General features: G+C 55.3%; 1 protein-coding gene across 1 annotated transcript in view; it reads right to left on the reverse strand.

The window, feature by feature from the left end:
* Positions 1-5434: 5434 nt before the first annotated feature.
* Positions 5435-7050, reverse strand: part of LOC118947068 (voltage-dependent calcium channel gamma-3 subunit-like) — a 56846-nt gene continuing 55230 nt past the window's right edge. Inside the window, exon 5 of the mRNA XM_036972136.1 lies at positions 5435-7050. This exon is cut by the window's right edge and continues 773 nt beyond it. The gene's annotated coding sequence lies outside the window, so the exon portion shown is untranslated.

The raw sequence follows: 7050 nt of genomic DNA on the forward strand, positions 1-7050 counted from the left end.
CTCTCTCTCTCCTCTCTCCCCCTCATCTCTCCTTCTATCCTTTCTCTCTTCTTCTCTCCTCTCTCCCTCCCTCCTGCTCTTTCTATCTCTGGTTGAGTTAGTTTGTGTCTTTCTGCATGTATGATGGTACAGTATGTAACATGTATGATGGTACAGTATGTAACATGTATGATGGTACAGTATGTAACATGTATGATGTCAGGTACAGTATGTAACATGTGTGATGGTACAGTATGTAACATGTATGATGGTACAGTATGTAACATGTATGATGGTACAGTATGTAACATGTATGATGGTACAGTATGTAACATGTGTGATGTCAGGTACAGCTTTCCACATGTATGACGGATGAGGAGTCGCTAGATGAACTGAAGTGGGCTGTGGTGATTGTCTGGGCATGAGAATAGAACGACTGGCAGTGGAGAGAGAAAGAGAAGGGGGGAGAGAGAGAAAGAGAGAGGAGGGGGGAGAGATAGGAGGGGGGAGAGAGAGAAAGAGAGAGGAGGGGGAGAGAGATAGTGGATAGAGAGAGAGTGGGGGGAGAGAGAGAAAGAGAGAGGAGGGGGGAGAGATAGTGGATAGAGAGAGAGTGGGGGGAGAGAGAGAAAGAGAGAGGAGGGGGAGAGATAGGAGGGGGGTGAAGAGGGGGATGGATAGAGAGAGAGTGGGGGGAGAGAGAGAAAGAGAGAGGAGGGGGAGAGATATGAGGGGGGGAAGAGGGGGATGGATAGAGAGAGAGTGGGGGGAGAGAGAGAAAGAGAGAGGAGGGGGAGAGATATGAGGGGGGTGAAGAGGGGGATGGATAGAGAGAGAGTGGGGGGAGAGAGAGAAGGAGAGAGGAGGGGGAGAGATAGGAGGGGGGTGAAGAGGGGGATGGATAGAGAGAGAGTGGGGGGAGAGAGAGAAGGAGAGAGGAGGGGGAGAGATAGGAGGGGGGTGAAGAGGGGGATGGATAGAGAGAGAGTGGGGGGAGAGAGAGAAGGAGAGAGGAGGGGGAGAGATAGGAGGGGGGTGAAGAGGGGGATGGATAGAGAGAGAGTGGGGGGAGAGAGAGAAGGAGAGAGGAGGGGGAGAGATAGGAGGGGGGGAAGAGGGGGATGGATAGAGAGAGAGTGGGGGGAGAGAGAGAAGGAGAGAGGAGGGGGAGAGATAGGAGGGGGGAAGAGGGGGATGGATAGAGAGAGAGTGGGGGGAGAGAGAGAAGGAGAGAGGAGGGGGAGAGATAGGAGGGGGGGAAGAGGGGGATGGATAGAGAGAGAGTGGGGGGAGAGAGAGAAGGAGAGAGGAAGGGGAGAGAGAAGGAGAGACAGCTGAGAAGATGTAGCATAATTTCTGTGAATAACTCAAGGGCCCCTTTCCAATACTCTACAAATGCATCCTTCCTTCCCAAGGGCCCCATTCCAATACTCTACAAATACATCCTTCCTTCCCACGGGCCCCATTCCAATACTCTACAAATACATCCTTCCTTCCCAAGGGCCCCTTTCCAATACTCTACAAATACATCCTTCCTTCCCACGGGCCCCATTCCAATACTCTACAAATACATCCTTCCTTCCCACGGGCCCCATTCCAATACTCTACAAATACATCCTTCCTTCCCAAGGGCCCCATTCCAATACTCTACAAATACATCCTTCCTTCCCAAGGGCCCCATTCCAATACTCTACAAATACATCCTTCCTTCCCAATGGCCCTATTCCAATACTCAACAAATACATCCTTCCTTCTATTCATGCACATCTCTCCAGGTTTCCCACGTTGAGCCAACATTATTACATCATATTATAACATGATAACATTATATTATAACATTATAACACATTGTCTTTAAAACACATCAAAACGTAAGTTCTACAGGTGACAGTGAAGGGCAATAAGGACCTTGTTTACAGAAAGCTCTTGGAATGGGGGAGGAGGGGTGAGGTAGGAGAGACAGAGGGTGAGGAGGGGTGAAGGAGGAGGGGTGATGGAGAAGGGTAAGAGGGTGAGGACGGGTGAGGACGGGTGAGGGAGGAGGGGTGAGGTAGGAGAGACAGAGGGTGAGGAGGGGTGAAGGAGGAGGGGTGAGGGAGAAGGGAAAGAGGGTGAGGACGGGTGAGGGAGGAGGGGTGAGGGAGGAGGGAAAGAGGGTGAGGACGGGTGAGGAGGGGTGAGGGAGGAGGGACAGAGGGTGATGAATGGTGAGGTAGGAGAGACAGAGGGTGAGGAGGGATGAGGAGGGGTGAGGGAGAAGGGAGGAGGGACAGAGGGTGAGGAGGGGTGAGGTAGGAGGGACAAAGGATGAGGAGGGGTGAGGTAGGAGAGACGGAGGGGTGAGGTAGGAGGGACAGAGGGTGAGGAGGGGTGAGGAGGGGTGAGGGAGAAGGGAGGAGGGACAGAGGGTGAGGAGGGGTGAGGTAGGAGAGACAGAGGGTGAGGAGGGGTGAGGTAGGAGAGACAGATGGTGAGGAGGGGTGAGGTAGGAGGGACAGAGGGTGAGGAGGGGTGAGGAGGGGTGAGGGACCAGGGACAGAGATATAGGAAAGGGGGAGGGAGGAGAGACAGAGGGTGAGGAGGGGTGAGGGAGAAGGGGCAGAGGGTGATGAGGGGTGAGGTAGGAAGGACAGAGGGTGAGGAGGGGTGAGGAGGGGTGAGGGAGCAGGGACAGAGATAGAGCAAAGGGGGGAGGAGGGGGGAGGGAGAAGGGAGGAGGGACAGAGGGTGAGGAGGGGTGAGGTAGGAGGGACAGAGGGTGAGGAGGGGTGAGGGATTGGGGTAAGAGTGAGGGAGGGGGATGTGGAATGGGGAGGAGGGATGGGGGTGAGGGATGGGGTGAGGGTGAGGGTGAGGGATGGGAGTGTGGGATGGGGGTGAGGGATGGGAGTGTGGGATGGGGGTGAGGGATGGGGGTGAGGGATGGGGTGAGGGTGAGGGTGAGGGATGGGAGTGTGGGATGGGGGTGAGGGATGGGGGTGAGGGTGAGGGTGAGGGATTGGGGTAAGAGTGAGGGAGGGGGATGTGGAATGGGGAGGAGGGATGGGGGTGAGGGATGGGGGTGAGGGATGGGGGTGAGGGATGGGAGTGTGAGTGAGGGTGAGGGATGGGGTGAGGGATGGGGGTGAGGGAGGGGGGTGAGGGATGGGAGTGTGGGTGAGGGTGAGGGTGAGGGATGGGAGTGTGGGATGGGGGTGAGGGATGGGGGTGAGGGATGGGGGTGAGGGATGGGGGTGAGGGATTGGGGTAAGAGTGAGGGAGGGGGATGTGGAATGGGGAGGAGGGATGGGGGTGAGGGATGGGGGTGAGGGATGGGAGTGTGGGTGAGGGTGAGGGATGGGGGTGAGGGATGGGGGTGAGGGATGGGGGTGAGGGTGAGGGTGAGGGATTGGGGTAAGAGTGAGGGAGGGGGATGTGGAATGGGGAGGAGGGATGGGGGTGTGGGTGAGGGTGAGGGATGGGGGTGAGGGATGGGGGTGAGGGATGGGAGTGTGGGTGAGGGATGGGGGTGAGGGTGAGGGTGAGGGTGAGGATGGGGGTGAGGGATGGGGGTGAGGGATGGGGGTGAGGGATTGGGGTAAGAGTGAGGGAGGGGGATGTGGAATGGGGAGGAGGGATGGGGGTGAGGGATGGGGGTGAGGGATGGGAGTGTGGGTGAGGGTGAGGGATGGGGGTGAGGGATGGGGGTGAGGGATGGGGGTGAGGGTGAGGGTGAGGGATTGGGGTAAGAGTGAGGGAGGGGGATGTGGAATGGGGAGGAGGGATGGGGGTGTGGGTGAGGGTGAGGGATGGGGGTGAGGGATGGGGGTGAGGGATGGGGGTGAGGGATGGGAGTGTGGGTGAGGGATGGGGGTGAGGGTGAGGGTGAGGGTGAGGGTGAGGGTGAGTGTGAGGGATGGGGGTGAGGGTGAGGGTGAGGGCAGGTAGACGTACAGAGAACATATGTTATTTTTTTTCTTTTTCAGGTGAAAAAGATGAGAAGGACAGGAAGTGACAGACTGGTGAGAAGAAACACAGGAAGTGGCAGACTGGTGAGAAGGACAGGAAGTGACAGACTGGTATGAGGAAGTAAAAGAGAAGAAGGAAGCACCAATTATCTAACATTTACCATCTAAGAGTTAAATATACTCCAGGTTAAAGTTAACCTCCTAACCACAAAATCTAAGATCAGCTGTCCTTGTGGTTTAAAATATACCTGTAACTTTCCCAGAAATCCTAGAAAATCCTAGATTCCTCCCACTGGGGATTCTGGAAAACCTGGAAATTTTTTGGGGGAAAGTTGCCAGAATTGTGCAACCCATAAGGTCTTCTGACTGTCCTCCCTTACCTTTACCAATAGAGGGCAGAAGGCAAAACTGATCCTAGATCAGGGGTTAAGGCAGGGTTGGGTCAACCTGTTCAGTTAAATATAACCAGCAGGGTTGGAATATTCTGGTTAACCCCCCCACCCCACATTCTCACGTTTTCCAGAAATCCTGGTTGGAAGATTCCTGGAATCAGGAGGGAATCCAGAGCCCAACCAACCAGGAATTCTGGGAAAAACCTGGGGATTTTACAAAACCCCTAAGAACTGATATAGATATAAACAGAGAAGGAGTGGAAGCCTCTCAGTGCTCCCTGCTACTGAGGCCAGGGGTTAAAGTTCACAGTTTAAAATTCAAAAGCTCAAACGGGTCCCCTCCTCTTGTCGACCCTCCCCTCACCTGGAGTAGATAGTGGCTGGTCCTAACCACTGATCTGTCTTCATACCCTAGTGACCCTACATCCCCTACCCACAGTCCTCTAGTACAGGGGATGCAACTCACAGTCCTCTAGTACAGGGGATGCAACTCACAGTCCTCTAGTACAGGGGGTGCAACTCACAGTCCTCTAGTACAGAGGGCTGCAACTCACAGTCCTCTAGTACAGGGGGCTGCAACTCACAGTCCTCTAGTACAGGGGGTGGGCAGCAACTCAGAGTCCTCTAGTACAGGGGGTGGGCAGCAACTCACAGTCCTCTAGTACAGGGGGCAGCAACTCACAGTCCTCTAGTACAGGGGGTGCAACTCACAGTCCTCTAGTACAGGGGGGTGCAACTCACAGTCCTCTAGTACAGGGGTGGACAACAACTCACAGTCCTCTAGTACAGGGGGCAGCAACTCACAGTCCTCTAGTACAGGGGGTGGACAGCAACTCACAGTCCTCTAGTACAGGGGGTGGACAACAACTCACAGTCCTCTAGTGCAGGGGGTGGGCAACAACTCACAGTCCTCTAGTACAGGGGGTGGACAAAAACTCACAGTCCTCTAGTGCAGGGGGCAGCAACTCACAGTCCTATAGTACAAGGGGCAGCAACTCACAGTCCTCTAGTACAGGGGGTGCAACTCACAGTCCTCTAGTACAGGGGGTGGACAACAACTCACAGTCCTCTAGTACAGGGGGTGGGCAACAACTCACAGTCCTCTAGTACAGGGGGGGAAACAACTCACAGTCCTCTAGTACAGGGTGTGGACAACAACTCACAGTCCTCTAGTACAGGGGGTGGACAACAACTCACAGTCCTCTAGTACAGGGGTGGGCAACAACTCACAGTCCTCTAGTACAGGGGGTGGACAACAGCTCACAGTCCTCTAGTGCAGGGGGCAGCAACTCACAGTCCTCTAGTACAGGGGGTGCAACTCACAGTCCTCTAGTACAGGGTGTGCAACTCACAGTCCTCTAGTACAGGGGGTGGGCAGCAACTCACAGTCCTCTAGTACAGGGGTGGGCAGCAACTCATAGTCCTCTAGTACAGGGGGTGGGCAACAACTCACAGTCCTCTAGTACAGGGGGTGCAACTCACAGTCCTCTAGTGCAGGGGGTGGGCAGCAACTCACAGTCCTCTGGTACAGGTGGTGGGCAACAACTCACAGTACTCTAGTACAGGGGTTGGGCAACAACTCACAGTCCTCTAGTACAGGGGGTGGACAACAACTCACAGTCCTCTAGTGCAGGGGGCAGCAACTCACAGTCCTCTAGTACAGGGGGTGGGCAACAACTCACAGTCCTCTAGTACTGGGGGTGGGCAACAACTCACAGTCCTCTAGTACAGGGGGCAGCAACTCACAGTCCTCTAGTACAGGGGGTGGGCAGCAACTCTCAGTCCTCTAGTACAGGGGTGGGCAGCAACTCACAGTCCTCTAGTACAGGGGGTGCAACTCACAGTCCTCTAGTACAGGGGGTGAAACTCACAGTCCTCTAGTACAGGGGGTGAAACTCACAGTCCTCTAGTACAGGGGGTGGGCAGAAACTCAGTCCTCTAGTACAGGGGGTGCAACTCACAATCCTATAGTACAGGGGTGGGCAGCAACTCACAGTCCTCTGGTACAGGGGGTGGGCAACAACTCACAGTCCTCTGGTACAGGGGGTGGGCAACAACTCACAGTCCTCTAGTACAGGGGGTGCAACTCACAGTCCTCTAGTACAGGGGGTGCAACTCACAGTCCTCTAGTACAGGGGGTGGACAACAACTCACAGTCCTCTAGTACAGGGGTGGGCAGCAACTCACAGTCCTCTAGCAACAACAACTCACAGTCCTCTAGTACAGGGGGTGGGCAACAACTCACAGTCCTCTAGTACAGGGGGCAGCAACTCACAATCCTCTAGTACAGGGGGCAACAACTCACAGTCCTCTAGGACAGGGGGTGGGCAACAACTCACAGTCCTCTAGTACAGGGGGTGCAACTCACAGTCCTCTAGTACAGGGGGTGCAACTCACAGTCCTCTAGTACAGGGGGTGGGCAGCAACTCACCAGTAGTGCCCCCCCCCTCCACTAGGGGATGAGGTTAAGGGGTAGTGCCCACCCCTCCACTAGGGATGAGGTTAAGGGGTAGTTCCCAACCCTGCACTAGGGGATGAGGTTAAGGGGTAGTGCCTCCCCCCCTCCACTAGGGGATGAGGTTAAGGGGTAGTTCCCCCCTCCACTAGGGGATGAGGTTAAGGGGTAGTGCCCGCCCCTCCACTAGAGGATGAGGTTAAGGGGTAGTTCCCCTCCCTCCACTAGGGGATGAGGTTAAGGGGTAGTTCCCCCCCTCCACTAGGGGATGAGTTTA

This window comes from Oncorhynchus mykiss, unplaced genomic scaffold (genome assembly GCF_013265735.2).
Source record: "Oncorhynchus mykiss isolate Arlee unplaced genomic scaffold, USDA_OmykA_1.1 un_scaffold_120, whole genome shotgun sequence".
Lineage (NCBI taxonomy): Eukaryota > Metazoa > Chordata > Actinopteri > Salmoniformes > Salmonidae > Oncorhynchus > Oncorhynchus mykiss.